Genomic DNA, 17081 nt, shown 5'->3' on the forward strand with positions numbered 1-17081 from the left:
TCGTGGATAAATAATATTCCATTGTATATAAATGTACACACAGCTCTTCTTTATCTATTCACCCATCGATGGGTTGTTTCCATACCTTGGCTACTGTGCATAATGCTGATAAGATTTTAAAATGGAAAATTTCCCCATAAACACCAAGTAGAAAGGGAGGGGATCAAAAGACAAGGTCTGCATGACACAAAAGAATATTAATGAAGGGACAACGAAGGAGAGTGCTGTCTTTATTTCCTGTAAGTTAGCAATCGTTATTTCTTCATCCGTTTCCTTCCATTTACTTTTTTTCTATTCTTCTTGAAAGAAGAACATTCTATAAACCACAGCACTTTTCCTTCTCTCCTCTGTATATCCTACATTTTCTACCTTTTTTCTTCCTTCCAAATGTCTCCAGGGCATGTCCACTAATCTGTCATTAACAATTTAGCCCGTTCATCAGAGTCTTTATTGCCATTGTTATAGCTGTTAAACCAAACGCATGACCTTTCTTCTTTATAACTGCGTGTTTTTCCTTCCTGCTGCCCTTACCCCCTTTTATATCTTTGAGAGCATTTACTATGCTTATTCTCAATGTTTGACTTGGTTCATTGATTCTGCTTCCTCTATTTAAGATGATTACGTGAGTCATTTTATTCTGGTGTGTCCTTCAAATGCCCGGGCTCATCACTGCTGGGGGAACCAGACCCCCAGCCTAGGATGCGTGAGCAGAAGTGGCGGAGTCAGTCTCTGGCTGTAGTGTCCTGTGCGATTGTGCGATTGTGGGCTGAGTCCACTAACAGGAGGGAAAGGAGCTCCAGGGGGTCCCGAACCTTCCATTCTGAGCCACAACTACTCTCCCTCCAGCCCCGGCTACTTCTACAGTCTTTACTTTGGCTTTTCTAAGGGTATATTTTTTAAAAAAGTGTTGGCATCTCGAAGGTAGTGTTTGGAGAGGATCCAGCAACAGGTGGGGAGTGTCCACAGTTTCAGGTGTCTCAACCCAAGTCTCTTCGATTCCAGAAGCTTTCTTTTCCCAACATCACACCTGCTGTCCTGATAGTCCAGTACATTCTGACTCTGTTTCTTGAACTTTTCAGTAGAAAGGAAACCCCAAAGATGTGTCAGGGTAAAAGAGAGTATGCCCGAGTTATGTATGAAGGAAGAGACTCTAAAACTAAAGCTACCTCCAAAGCTTCCAGGATAGAAATCGTAAGAATAACCCCATCCCCATTCCCAACTCTGTGCCCACTTATCTATGTAGCAGAAGTTATATTCAGTCCAATATCACATGTTAAGCATGTCAGTCACAGAATATTCAGAGTATATTCCCCTTCAGCCAGGGACTATACACGTTCTAACTCACACTCAATAGCTGTGAGTTTGTTATACACCCTGGGTTGAACTCAGAAATCAGGGTTCCTGTCCTATTAAGGGAGGTAAGAATGCTAGCAGACGTATACAGTATTAAGTAGCTCAGTCATTATTATTAATCAAATACTTACGAAAGGAACAAAATAGCAAGATGTCGGTAACATCCCTGCATTGGCTCTGGCCACGATGGAAAACCCAGGATCGAAGGTTCGTCAGCCCTGGGGGAGGAAGCTGAGGGCTCATTGGACAAGCAGTGTCCCCACTGGCCACCTTTTCAACGTGTGACACCTGAGGAGAGACTTGCGTCCACTTCAGACACACCTGTTCACTGATTGCTCCTAAAGGTCCCCCCTCCCATGTCAGAGGGGCTTCTGAGGTCTTGATAATTCACGTGGAAAGAACGGATTATCCATCGCATCCATACTCTTAGTCCTTCATCTATTCCTGTGGCGACCAGAGAGCTGGTCCTCCCGCAATGACACGGCTCCGCGCTGCACACACCTCACCGCCTCCCTGACCCGCTCTGCATGAGCAGCCGCTGTACCCGCTGCTGATCCGTCGCCTCCACGTCTATAAACATTTATTGAAGTGACCGAAACAAAATTCATGTGACTGAAGCTGGTTACTCCTTACAGGTCCTAGAGGGTAAAGAAAATGGCATCACCTAGTAATGCGAATTCTGTACAGGTCATGCAATTAAACCTTTCAATACGGTATTTAGCACAGATTGCGTATTGTACCAATTTCTGGATGAAATCCTACAGATAGCTCTCTTGTAAAGACCTGGCCCCTATCTCCTGCACTTTTAAACTTAATAACGCCAAGCTGCCTCTGGAACCTGTTCTCTAGCTCCTCTCCGTTGCCCAGCCTCCATTTTCCTCCTGGAATGCTTTGCTCAGTTCTTCCATCTGGTTAACACATTGTGGAAAACCCAGCCTAGGGCATCTCCTCCTCTGAAGCCTGTTCTGAACCTCCCAGCCAGGCTACGTGAATTGCCTCTGACCTTCCCCAGAACCTGGACTAACCTCTCTACCTTCACTACATGGGATGGAAACCACCTGTCTATGTGACAGACTCAACCAGACCGTGAGCCTCTCCAGAGGAAGTACCGTGCTTCTTCATCTTTGTGTGACCCACACGCAGCTCACGCACGCATGTCTCATCAGTGGTGCTCAGTGAGGGATTGTTGACCTGAACTAGAACTAACGGCAAGGGAGGAGTAGATGCTTCAACAACAGCCTTGAGTCCACCTTCATCTGCACTGGACCATCAGCCACGCACAGCAGCATCACCGTCCACATTGCTACCTTTGTAGATGCTGTACCTGCACCAACCACTCCAGGTCTCACAGGTGTGCCCCTTTCTCCTCCTTAAGAAATCTCAAATGTGACACAGAGGAGAACGAGAATCTTATGAATCTCTGTGCCCAAGAGACACATCTGCTCCAGGATAAAATGTTCTTGGAACGACTGAAAGGCACTGACCTTTGCAAAACATCCTCTGAGACTAAGTTGATGTTTTACTAGAATGTAATCCTCCTCCAGATTCATACTTTTCTTTCCTCTTTCCAACACTCCAGTCTATCCTTGGGTACAAATCTTGTCAATCCCTTCTTATGCATATCCTAAAATATTCTTCAAGTTTCTTTGAGGCTCAATCCAGTTATTTAAAAAATCTGCTCTGCAAACTATTATATATAGGATGGATACCATATATATGTATTTGGTTCCCTGTTCTATATAGGTCCTACTATATAGCACAGGGAACCATATTTAATATCCTGGGATAAACCATAAAGGAAAAGAATATGAAAAAGAATGTATATATGTGTGTATGTGTAACCGAATCACTCTGCTATACAGCAGAAATTAACACAACATTGTAAATCGACTACACTTCAATAAAATAAATTTTTTAAAGCCTGCTCAAATGACTTAATAAATAATGGAGAAGACAGCTAATATACAGAGTTCTCACGTAATTGCAGATTTGTCCTAAGAGCTCTTGACCATTCCACCAAGAGAAGAGCCAGTTTCTAGTGAGCTGGGGTCCTCGACCAGCTCTCACCCTTTTCCCCTTCTTACTGGTTCAGTTTCTCCACCTTCATACATGTATCTATGGCGAATCTGATTATTTTAGCTCCTTTGCTGGCCAATAACTGCAATTCAATCATACGGTATTTGGTATTGATTTTAAAACAGGCAGAAACACTGACTGCTGTCCTTAATTTAAGATCACTTCATGCTTAAGGCCATAGTCAATACCTACTGAGATTCAAGGATTAAATGATTCACAAATGGGAGATTTCCAATAGTTCTACTATTTTCGGTGAATTTTTGAAAGTGTATAAAACATGTCATCATTAGGCTTTTACAGAGAAAAACTAATGAATGCTAACTAAACCCACAGAACACTCCAGGGAGGGTCCTGATCAAGAGCGTCCAACCAACTGAGAGCAGAAATACTGGAAAATGCCAAAGCCATGATATACTTTTGACCTAATCTTTCTACTTATTTTTTCCCTAAATATTGAGATTTTGAGACAAACATTAGGGTGGTACAAAATACCAGCCTTCTCTCCATCTTTCCTTGCCCGAACAAACCTTCTCTCACTCCCTTTGAGGCATTTTGATAGCATTTAGGCTTCGTAGAGTCGTGAAACCGAATCGCACAAAGGTGTAAGAAAGCCATTTCTTTCTTTTTGGTGTCGATCAACTATTTTCCCAGAAGTACTAGCGAGTTCCTTCACTACATGTCTGGATGACTGGAAGGAAAATGTTCTTCCCTTTTCTTTCTCTTTGGGGACCGGCACTCAGAATGAGCTTGGCCTCCTTATGCTGCGAACTGGCAGCCAGAGTCCATTGTTCTCCCTCAGGCACCGGCCAAGAGCTTTTTGAACATCTTCTCCAAATGGTGCGTGACTAGTTCACCTTCTCCTTCCTGCTTGTGCACCACATGCACCTATACCTTGTGCATTATACGGGGGAATCTTCTCCTTCTTACAATTATTTTAACAAAATAAATAATTCAGACTCTGTAAATTAAAAAGTTCTTAACTAAAACAATGGTGATAATGCAGAAAGAAGGATAGTTGGGACGGTGTGTGAGTCACTTTCTGTGAAATAACAGAAGAATGAATAATATCTGGTAATCACTTTCAGACACGTCAGCTGAGTACTCGTGAGGTACATAGTTTGCAATGAGGTTAGTTATAAAAATTCAGATCAGAATTCTTGTATGAAATTGCATTGCTGTGAAATCTCTAGAGAACTGAATCGGGTAATAATTCTGGCTTGACGTATATTTGTAGAGAATGTATGTAAATTCATTAGGGGAGCCCCTAGAAAATATCACCTGTGAGGATTATGTAATTGCCAATTAAAACACGACCCATGACCTGGCTCCATAATCACCACCTAGTCCCCCTTTTCTCTGTGCTCTTGGTACAGAAGAGAATTGCAAGCTGCATTTCCCTGAATCCCATGAAGCTTGGTCTACTAATTAGATGCATTCTTTCAAGATTTAGAAGCTAGAAGCTGGGTACGAGGAAATTTCCTTTATTTTTGGTAGTTGTTGCTGGCAAGACTGGTTTTGGAGATGCTGGGGTTTTCTGAGCAGTATCCCAGGGCCCCTTGCTCCCTCCTTGTAAGTCAAAGGGCAGCTGTGACCAGAGAACTTCCTGATCCTTGCTTCCTGGTGACGCCGGAGTGTTCTTTTAATCACCGGTTCCAGTGGCCACTCCTCACTGCCCTCCTTCCTGTTAAAGTCGCTGGTTTACCCGCAGTGGGCCAGCTTTACGGTGCAGTTCTGAGTCTGTCCTAGAGGCAGCCTAGTGCACAGGCCTCTGGTCCACTTCGTCAATTTCCATTTCTTGCAAATGAACCCTAACTGATACACAAAAGTAATACAATAGGAAATACAAAACTTACATGCTTTTAAAAGAAACACCCACCCACATACCACATGAAGGGGTTCAATGGGACAAATGATAGAGAACAAAGGAGAATTAAAATAGAAAATATGAGACAAAATTTTAGAACAAATATCAGCTATCTGTTCTGCAAATATAAAGGAGATAAAATTATCTCTTTAAGGAAAAACACACATATGGGGTCAAAAAACATTGTACATAAGAAATCAACAAAACCTACTGACTCAAGGTTTACAGAAGGAAAGGGCATTAAAACATCATATCAAAATAGTAACAAAATGAAATTTTATCAAACAAGGCTGATTTAAAGAGAGAAATTGCTCAAAAAAATAAAAAGTTACCAATTAATGATAAAGAGTAGAGACATTGGATAAAAGATGTATCTTTATGCATCAAAATTTTAGGTTTAGATTTCTTGTAGATGCTATTTAACCAACTAACTTTCACTCCATTTCTAGTTTATTTAAAACTTTTATGATAATTGGGTGTTGAATTTTGTCACGTCTTTTTTCTGCACCTACTAAGATAGGTATAGGAACTTTTCCTTAGTTACATTAATGTGATGAGTTATACTGGTTATTTTTTGAATGTTGTACCAACTTTGTATTCTTGGTCCAAACCTCATTTGGTCATGAGGCGTTATCCATTCTACATATGCTTGAATTTAAGGTGCTAACATTTTATTGAGATATTTGTATTAGGTTTGGACCAGCTTCATAAAGTGAGTTGATAAGCATTCTTTACCTATCAAATTTCTATAAGAATTTGAATAAGACTGGTATTATATTTTCTTAATTTGTATAAGACTGATATTATATTTTTCTGTTGGCAGAATTCAGCATTGAAAAAATCTGCTCTTAGAATTTTTTGGGGAAAAGTTATCGATTAAAAATTCAATTTCTTTTATAGATACAGGGACATTCAGGTATTCTCCTGTGTCCATTTTATAAAATTACTTTTTAAAGAACTTTGTTCATTTTTTTAAGTTTCAGACTTTATTGGCATAAAGTTTTATAATATTCCTTATTGTCATTTTAACATATATAGTGATATGACCTTTTTATTTCCTGATATTTATAACTTGTAGCTTCTGTTTCTTAATTTTAAACATGGCAGAGATTTTTATTAATTCTTTCCAAGAACAGCCTTACTTTTACTTCTTTGCCATTGCATGGTTTCAGCTCTAAACTATATTATGTACTCTATTCTACTTAATTTACGATTAATTTGCTCTTCTTTTTATATTTTTTTAGAGTAGAAACTTAAAATCATTGATTTTAAACCTTTATTCATTACTGATGTAGGTATTTAAATGATATTTTTCCCCACTACACAATGCTTTGCTAATATCCCACAAATTTTGATATGTTGAATTTTTTTTTTTTTTTTTTTTTTTTTTTTTTTTTTTTTGCCGTTCGCGGGCCTCTCACTGTTGTGGCCTCTCCCGTTGTGGAGCACAGGCTCCGGACGCCCAGGCTCACGGGCCCAGCTGCTCCGCGGCACGTGGGATCTTCCCGGACCGGGGCATGAACCCGTGTCCCCTGCATCGGCAGGCGGACTCTCAACTACTGCGCCCAAACATAATATATTTTTAAAATTTATTTAGTTAGTTAGTTTTGGCTGCGTTGGGTCTTCGTTGCTGCCCGCGGGCTTTCTCTACTTGTGGCGTGCAGGGGCTACTCTTCGTTGCAGTGCGTGGGCTTCTCATTGTGGTGGCTTTGTATTTTGCTTTGTATTTTTTGAGAATCTGTTACTAGATACATACAAAGTTAGTATTGCTATGTCTTCCTCTTCTTGTTGAATCATGCTGTATCTTTGTTAGTAAAGATAACTAACACTTTATCACTTTATCTTTGTTAGTACTTCCTGTCTGATTGATATTATCAGTTATATCAATACTAACAGTAATGGCAGTATTGTCTGCTACATTTTTCTTTTTTATTGAAATATAGTTGGTTTACTATATTATATTAGTTTCAGGTGTACAATACAACACAGTTATTTAATATTTTTATAGGATTATAGTCCACTTAAAGCTATTACAAGATAATGGCTATATTCCCAGTGCTGTACAATATATCCTTGTAGTTTATTTTATGCATAGAAGTTTGTGCCTCTTGATCCCATATCCTTATCTTCCCCCTCCCCTCTTCCCTCTCCCCCCTGATAACCACTAGTTTGTTCTCTGTGTCTGTATGTTTCTGTTGTATTATATTTGTTTGTTCTAATTTTTAGATTCCACATGTAAGTGACAACATAGAGTATTTGTCTTTCTCTGCCTGATTTATTTCATTAAGCATAATACCCTCTAGGTCCATCCATGTTGTTGCAAATGGCAAGATTTCACTCATTTTTATGGCTGAGTAACGTTCCATTGTATATATACACCACATCTTCTTCATCCATTCATCTGTTGATGGGCACGTGAGTTGCTTCCATATCTTGGGTATTATAAAAAATGCTGCTATGAGCACTGAGGTGCCTGATCTTTTCAAATTAGTGGTTACGTTTCCTTCAGATATACACCCAGGTGTGGAATTTCTGGGTCATGTGGTAGCTCTATTTTTAGTTTTTTTAATAACCTCCATACTGTTTTCCGTAGTGGCTGCACCAATTTACATTGCCACCAACAGTGTACAAGAGTTGTTTCCCTAAAAATAGAACTACCATATGACCCAGCAATCCCACTACTGGGCATATACCCTGCGAAAACCATAATTCAAAAAGACACATGTACCCCAATGTTCATTGCAGCACTATCTACAATAGCCAGGTCATGGAAGCAACCTAAATGCCCATCGACAGATGAATGGATAAAGAAAATGTGGTACATATATACAATGGAATATTAGCCATAAAAAGGAACGAAATTGTGTCATTCGTAGAGATGTGGATGGATCTAGAGACTGTCATACAGAGTGAAGTAAGTCTGAAAGAGAAAAACAAATATCGTATATTAGCGCATATATGTGGAACCTAGAAAAATGGTACAGATGAACCGGTTTGCAGGGCAGAAATAGAGACACAGATGTAGAGAACAAACACAGATAGAGACACAGATGTAGAGAACAAACATATGGGGAAAGTGGCGGGGGGTGGGGTGGGATGAACTGGGAGATTGGGGTTGACATATATACACTAATATGTATAAAATGGATAACTATTAAGAACCTGCTGTATAAAAAAATAAATAAAATTAAATTTAAAAATTAAAAAAAAAGAGTTGTTTCTCTGCATCCTCATCAACATTTTGTTATTTGTGTTCTTTTTGATGATAGCCATTCTGGCAGGTGTGAGGTGATATATCATTTTGGTTTTGATTTGCATTTCTCTGATGGTTAGTGATGTGGGGCATATTTTCATCTGTCTCTTGGCCATCTGTATGTCTTCTTTGGGAAAATGTCTATTCAGGTCTTCTGCCCATTTTTTAATTGGGTTCTTTGCTTTTGTGACGTTGAGTTGTATGAGCTGTTTAAGTATTTTGGATATTGACCTTTATAGGTCACATCATTTGCAAATATTTTCTCCTATTCTGTAGGTTGTCTTGTCATTTTGTTGATATTTTCCTTCGCTGTGCAAAAGCTTTTAAGTCCCATTAGGTCCCCTTTCTTTATAGTTTGATACCAACATAGCCATACCAGCTTGCTTTAACTTCTCCTCTACGTATATGGTTTGTTCTTTCCCAGTCTCCTACTTTCAACATATTCGGGTCTTCATATCCGTTTTATATCTATTGCAGGCAGCCCAGAGTTAAATATTACTTCTTTCTCCAGTCAGATATTATGTATGTTTTAATTGTAATGTTTAATTTATTTACATTTCAAGTAAAGATGGATACGGTTTAGGTCTTCCATCTTCATATTTATTTTTACTTGTCCCTTCTGCTTTCCTCTCTCTCTCTCTCTTTTTTCTTTTCTTTTCTTTCTTTTTGGTCTCTGTTCCTCTTTTCTAGCCTTCTTTGTAGTTAATAACAATTTTTGTCTCTCATTTTATTTTCTTTCTTGTTTTTTTTAACTATACTCCCTTTTATTAATTTTTAGAGGATGTTCTATGAACTAAACCATGCATTCTTAGGTTATCACCATCTGTTTAAAATTAATATTATAAATTTTAAACTTCACAAGGTATAATTACATGTAACCATCCTATGTGATAATGTTGTTATATATTGTACTTCTGCATAAATTATGAATTCCATCTTATGTAATAATATTTGTATTTTAATATCCATTTGTCTTTTAAGGAAATTAACTTGTACTCAAAAGTTGATGATGTTGAAGGAAACTTGATTTATGTTCTAATATTCCTGGGAAAGTGGCACATGGAATTTTATCCAGAGTAAGTCATAAAAAGGGCCAGAGTCTGTATTAAAAGTGATCTTTATAAAGAAGGACCTAGAAGCACATGGCAGGAATGGGTATCCATGGGGGGAAGAGGATAAAGGCTGTTTTTCGAACTGTCGCTTTCCTTATAATTTTACTAGGACGGAACCTACTTTGGTACTTGCTCCCTTTGTTTTATGTGTACGTTTTTAGTATTTTAATATCAGATTTTGAGAACTACATAAGCAATATAATCAGACACTTTTGTGAGAAAATATATATTATAAGAAAGTTAGCTGTTCTGCAAGCAGAGTTAATGCTGATGAACAATATTGCAATTTCCTAAAATGGAAATAAACATCAAAAAGCAAACCTTTATTCTGTTTTTCCAGAGCTCCCTGTGGTTCACTCAACAGAGACACGGCCCATCTTCATTTCTTGAGAAAACGACAGGCAGAAAAGCTGTAAAACTTAGTACTAATAATTGTTGCTATACACAAATCCAGATGTTAGCTCAAATTACGATTACTTAGCGTTAACAGGGCCTCTGGGTGTACAGACATCAGCACTTTGTATATATTTCTCTTTTATCTAAAGAGCCGTCTGGAATGAGAAGGTCAGGTCATTTTTCTACTAAACTAGGCTGAGCAGGTATGTATGGAATTGTGGGCATCTTCGAACACCAAGATGGGATCTCTTTGTTCCTTGTTACAAACCCCATAGTTAGATGATATTTTGCAATGTTAATAGAAAGAAAATATTGTGTTTAGAATTCTTTATGGGCTGGAAAGAGAAAAAGTAGAAGCTTTCATAAGATTACATAGTCAGGGATTTTCAAATTTTAGTGTGATTAGTATCTGCCAGGAAATGTATTTAAAATGCGTAAACTAAACATTCCCAGAGCTTCTGTTACAGTCTACCCACCTCCAATGGGAGCCAGGAGTCCACATGTTTAAGAAACATCCGAGGGTTTCCGTCGTGTGTTGTTCTACTATCACACTTTCAGAAACACATTCTTGAAGACTTCTGAGCAGAGATGGTGGGGTGCGGCCAGATCACAACGCCCCCTGCCGGGAACTCAATGAAACAGCAACTGCAATGTTTTACAACATGCCACCAGCACCCAAACACGGAGCATGGATGGTGTCCTGCTGCAAACTTCTAAAGGGGGCAGCTAAGGAAAGAAATAAACAAAATTTGAGAATGATGACTGATTTCCAAGTCTAGTAAGGTAGTCTAAAGTAAACGTGCAGAACTCAGGAAAGACCCTCTTGTTTTTAATGTTCTTAATGGGACAGTGAGAGTGCTGCACAGCACGGTGGCTGCCTCACTCTTAAAGGAGCAAAGGCTTTAGGACCATTTGGATTCGGGGAACGATTCAAAGCTAATAGGTATCTTTATTTGAAAATAAAATACACACCCCACTTGATGGGTGAACCCCGCCACCCTTACCAGCATCCCAGAAGGAAGCATGGAGCCCCGATTTCTAATAATGACTCTGCATGGTCTTCTCTGTGCCCCATAACCATATCCGCTCCCCGCCCCGAGTGTCCCAGCTTAGGCCTCAACAAAAGAGATGAAACAGCAAATAGCTGGCTTAAAATCAGACGTATGCGCCGGAGGATGAAGTAACATGCATGCAGTTAGAGAAAATAGAAAGTCTGGGCAGGGGAGCCTGTTTCAGTGCTCAGTCAAGATGCAAAGAAATGTGAGGGCACATCTGCTCACGCTGTGTGAAGAGAAGGAACGAGAAGGGGAGGGGAGGGGGGAAAGCATGCAGGACATGGGTCAAGAATCTGGGCTGGAAAAAATGAGAGAAGAAAAGGAAGTACTTCTTGAGTTTTTTATGTTCAAGAAGAACTTAATAAGTTCTTGATATCATGAAAACCGGAGCTCAAAGGAGAGATGGTTCAACAACTGGATGATATTAGAGGGAGATTGTGAAGAATTTTAAGGACTTATACTAATGCTTTTAAAACACTAATTGCATACCTTAGGAGCAGCTAGACAGAATAGAGTCATCAAAATTCTAATCTGTTAAGACAGAAGAAAGGTAAGGTAATCGTGGTGATTTCAAAAGAAAATAAAAAGGAGCAGTTCAGAGGAATGAGGAAAGTAAAAGAAAACATGATTCTATGTAAACGGATCATTCGAGTCTAGAAAATTCCACGTGCGAAATGGGGAAAATGGTCAAATGAATAACAGAATAAAAAAGTGTTGAAGGAAAGATCTGTTTGATTTAGAAAATATTCTAGGGAAAATATTGAAGAACCACTTATGTAGTACTTATTCTAGTTAAGTTCTGAATTTCAAGAAGAAAAAAAAGTTTGAGGCACCTAGGAAACAAAAATAACACCTTTACCCGCAGGTGCGGTAGTTACAATGTCCAAACCTACTGCTTCTGTCCCAGCCTCCTGACAGTGAGGTAAGGTCAAGTGACAAGTTTGGATAAATGACAAGAGATAAGTGACGTGTGTCACCGGAGAGCCCAGGCAGGTGAGTGATTGTGAATTTTCCACTTTCTCTCTTGCCCTGTATTACAGACGAACCAGGCACACGGACGGGGCCCTCCATAGTCATGGCCTTGGAGCGATGGGGTAGAGCAGAAAGAAGCCTTTGCTGGGGTTAGACACTAAGATTTCGAGGTTCGTTTGTTTCTGCAGCGTAACCTTTGTCCTATTAACATGACCCGGTTTTATTACCAAGGTGTCCCAGAATAAAGGCAGCCTCCGGACGCTCTCCAGCATGAAAACCTCCAAGAGCATCCCAGTGAGAACTTTTTGACAAAACAACTACATGATGAGGTCCGTTTAGGGGATGCATCAACATAACTCAAGAGTGGAAAGTGCGTAATAGCACAGCTGGATGGAGAGATTCGAATCAATTTGAATACAGAATTATATTGAACAACTGTAGGCAATATAGTTACAGCACAGATGAAAAGTGCTATAAACCTCGACAGATTAAAAAACATAATCTTATCTAATGAAAAAACAAACAAGAAAGCCAGGAAGCAGAGGAAAGAGAGTTAGGAAGAAGTATGAGAGTGCTAATTTTTCCTCATGAGCAGCAGGTAAACAGTGATCATCTCTTTTTGAGAATGACCCTAACATCTAAATATTATTTTAAATATTTTCTCTATGTTAAAGAGAACTTTTAAGAATCAATATTTCTGCTGATCAAGAAATATTTCTTTCAGTTTCATTTTAGTTTTCATGTTATTTTTCCCTTCATTAAAATTAAGAAAAATGAATCTGACTTTAAAATGTAATATACAGCATGAATAGAAAGATTCCATCTTAATAAAATTATTTCATCCAGGATTTGAGCAATTCTTTCTCCGTCTCTTTTTTATATTTGCTGCATAGACTGAATTATTTTATATTGAATGTGTGCTAATTTTATTGCAAAAATTATAAAGTCATTGACAGAGAGGGAGGAGACAAATAGAGGAAAAGAGAGTAAGTTAAATTATAAATTTATGCAAACCCAAGGAAAAAATCCTATCAGATATTTTTAAATTCTGAAGCTAGAGAAGTTGACAATAAAGTTCATTTGGAAGAGCAGGGAAGCAAAAGTAGCCAGGAAGCTTCGAATAAGAAGGCTAGTGCTACTAGACATAAAATGATATAAAAACTCTGTAATTAAAGGTGCCGAAATCACATGAATAAACAGAAAGACCAAGGGAACAAAATCCAAGAGAAGATGCAGCTGCCCCTAGAAATGTCTGTAATATGATATGAAAGGGCTGCATTTTAAATCAGTAAAGGAAAGATGGACTTCTGAAAAAAACAGTGTTTGGATAACTGGAAACAATGTGGAAAAAGATAAAATTGGATCCATTTCTCACAAATAAACATGACAAACCAAATGGTTCAAAGAGTTAAACAAAAAATGAATGAACTAATGAACAAACAAATAAATAACACCTTAAAAGCATTAGAAGAAACAGGGGTGAATCTCTTAAAAACCTGGGAATGGGAAATCTTTCCCATCTATAACTCACAAATCAGAAGTAATAAGAAGGAAAAGGATAAATGCTACTACAAAAACAAATCCCAAGCGCCTCTACCTGAAAAAAATCAAAATAAACAATGTAATAAAATATGAAAAAATTTAGTTGTAATCCATATCACAAAGCATTGTTAGTCCAAGAAAGTTTCCAAAAGTAGACCAGAGAACTATACAAGTAGAAAAAAAATGGGTAGAAAAAGGAACAAGAGATAAGATCAGATAATTCACAAATAAAGAAAGGCAAATGGCCTTTAAATATTAAAAGATGTTCAGTCTAACTCATTGCTGGAGAAACCAGAGTGCAAAACTGTGTAAGAGAAACTTAAATCGACCCCAGCTTCCTCCCTTGGAAGAGTCTTGCTGACAATCACCTCCTTGGCGGAATCCTGCCGTTGAAAATCTCCAGAACACTAACTAGACCCCTGGAGACCAGAGCCTCACCCACAGACCCCTTCTCAGAATAATGCTCCAAATGGATCCAATAAAACACATATGTTCACAAAGGAAAACTTTAAAAAACGACACTGAGAGATAATTTTTCACCAATCGGACTGAACAAAATCTGGAAGTGTGTCATGCTCTGAGGAAAAGCCTTGGGGATGGATACAGCGCTGTCATAATTGTGGTGAGGTTGCAGTTTGGTTCAACAACCATGGAGAAAAAGATGGCAAAGCCTAGTAAAATTACCTAGAGAGATCGAAAGACAGAGAGAACTGACAGTGCTATCTTAAACTGCAACCAGTAACTAAAGCCTTAAGGATAAAATCACATTACTGTTTTGAAACGATTCTATATGAAATAGGATAAAGCAAATAGGTAATCGCGCGAATGATATTAAGCATCAACGTTCGAAGCATAATGTCAGAGAGGCTGCGTAAGAGACCATGATCTTACATTTGAACGGGAAATATCCGTATGAACTCATTATGTAACTTTCTTTTAATTATATGCATTTTCTACCTCTCTGTACTGGAAAAGCCCAGAAGCAAGGATTAATTCAGTTACAACGAGCATGCCTAGCTTTCAGATTGTGGTCTCTTCATAGTATTTCCCATGAAAAAGAACTAAGGCTCCTTGACAAATGACTGATCCCGGGTCTGCAGCAGAAAATGCATGAGTCTGGAATACAGTGTAACTGAAAGCAAAGACACGAATAAAGAACTCTGAGGTCCCAAGCACACCTGAGCCAAGTGCATGGGCTCCATCGGCCAAAGCTAGGACAACGGGAGCGTTAAGAAAGCAGTGACTATGATGACTTGAGAGCCACCATGTCAAAATCCATGTGATGCTAATGAAGGCAAGTGAACCCGAGCTCTAGTTAGCTCTGCAAGTTATTAGGCCGTCACTGTAGTCTGAAAATTGGCAAATGAAAGACAAGTACCAGGGATTTCTCCTGCCGCTCCCACAGAACATATGGGGATAGAAATTCTTCTTTATGGAAGAGTTTCAATTATTAAATGCAGAAGGGAGAGTAAAACATCATCATTTTGCAAAAAACCCAAAGCGAAAATAACAGACCAAACGTCAGTCACCGGCAGCTGGCGGTCCCCTTAGGTGGAAGTCTGATGGGAACCCTGGAGGAGCTGGATCAGGCCGTCGATACACGAATGCTTTGTTCAACGTTACTATCAGAAAAGAAGGTACCACCGGCCACCGTGTGCTTGCTGACGGTACAGCAGCACCAACGAGTGTTCTTGCGAAGAAACTGAATCTGAATCTGATAGCCTCTAGAACCCAACTCGCAGATTAAAGGAAGGGAAGGGGTTAAAGGATGTATAAAATAACATCACAGGGATGCAATTACCAAAATCTAGTTGCAAAATATTCCACAAACAATGAGCTGGTTTCTTGATGACTGGAGGAGAGGAGAATAGAAAGGGCACAATCTTTGCCCCCGAGCCGAACGACTGGCCCCCTGTTTGCCTCGGAGGGTCCACGTTATCTCTGTTTATTCAGGCAGTTAGGACAGCACCCCGATCACTCTCAGAACATTTGTATGATGATAATATGATCACCCTACCCATCAGCCTGGATCAGTTAAAAAGTACGCAGCTATCAGATGTCCAACTGTATTTGATATTTAGAAAGATCGCTGGGAATCAGTATCCGAATCTGTGTGCCCTGGTTGACCACTATGTTAGTCCTCTAGGGCAGCTGTAACAAAGTGCCCCAGGCTGGGGGGCGTTAACAGCAGACATTTATTGTCTCTAGTTCTGGAGGCTAGAAGTATAGGGTCAAAGTGTCAGCAGGGTTGGCCCCAGGCCCCTCTCCTTTGCTGCAGGCGGTCTTCCTCCAGGTCCTCACGGTCTTTCTTCCACATGAATCTGTGTCGAAATAGTCCCTTCTCGTAAGGACACCAGTCATGTTGGATTAGGGACTACTCTAATGACCTCCGTGTTCACTTGATTACTGCCCTAAAGGTCCTATCTCCAAATAAGGTCCATTCTGTGGTGCTAGGGGTCTGCACTTCAACATATATATTTGCGTAGGCGGGCAGAGTTCAATCCACGATGATCACCATGACTCTAAGTGAAGCAATTAAGATTTTGTCCAGACAACGGAGGAAACTTGAGATCTACTTTGGAGACTTAACAGCGCTGGGATGAAAACCCTCAAACATCACAGCCTCTGAGGAAAGGGCTCTCAGTGTCCAGATCCCTGTCCTGAGCCAGGGGAGACTCAGGCTCCATCTGGGGACGGTGCTTGGTCCCTGGTGGAGGGAACTCTGGGACGCAAACCCTGTGGGTCCTCTAATGTCCTCCACAGCCCTGTAGGACTTTGCTCCCAAGTCCTTACAAGCTAGTCCAGCAAGATGCCAGGATTGAGGTCACCAATGGGAAAGAAGTTCCTGGTGGAAAGGAAGCTCTCTGCCCCTGAGAACAGCCTCTACAGCTGTGGGCTGAGAAGCCCAGGGGCACAGGCAGCCAATCACCCACAGGGCATCGGCAGAAGCAAAAGCACCCATTATGGCCAGGCACCAAATGGCGGGACAAGAAAGAGAAACCTGGACCTCAGAGTGTCTTCCTCCAGGAAGACAGCCCCGCAGGGACGGGAGAGCACTGGATTCAAAGTCCCGGGGCTCCGGGAGCTCTGTTAGCTGTGGAGTTGCACTTCAATATCGTTTTTAGGTTTTACTGTAATTATTACTTACATCCACTTGCTTTCTCCTGGTGTGATTGGACTGGGAGAATTAAGGATTTCACAAAGAAACATGAAAACTCTAATACAGAAGAAAATTAGTATTTTTATCTTAATGCTGAAGATTTTTTTACACCTGGTACCTTTATGGACAATTTGTTTTCAATCACTGGAGGATATATCATAATCTTCTAATTTGATGGAAGTTCTCTCTACGGTTCAGAGCTGGGGGCGTATTTAAACTCACCGGCAGGCGCTTTAATTGCTTATGCTGGTTTCTTATTATTTCTATCAAATATTCATGCTGGCAACATAAAACAGGG

The sequence above is a fragment of the Aethalodelphis obliquidens genome, unplaced genomic scaffold (assembly GCF_003676395.1).
Source record: "Aethalodelphis obliquidens isolate GAN/ISIS:26980383/991018 unplaced genomic scaffold, ASM367639v1 scaffold35, whole genome shotgun sequence".
Classification (NCBI taxonomy): Eukaryota; Metazoa; Chordata; class Mammalia; order Artiodactyla; family Delphinidae; genus Aethalodelphis; species Aethalodelphis obliquidens.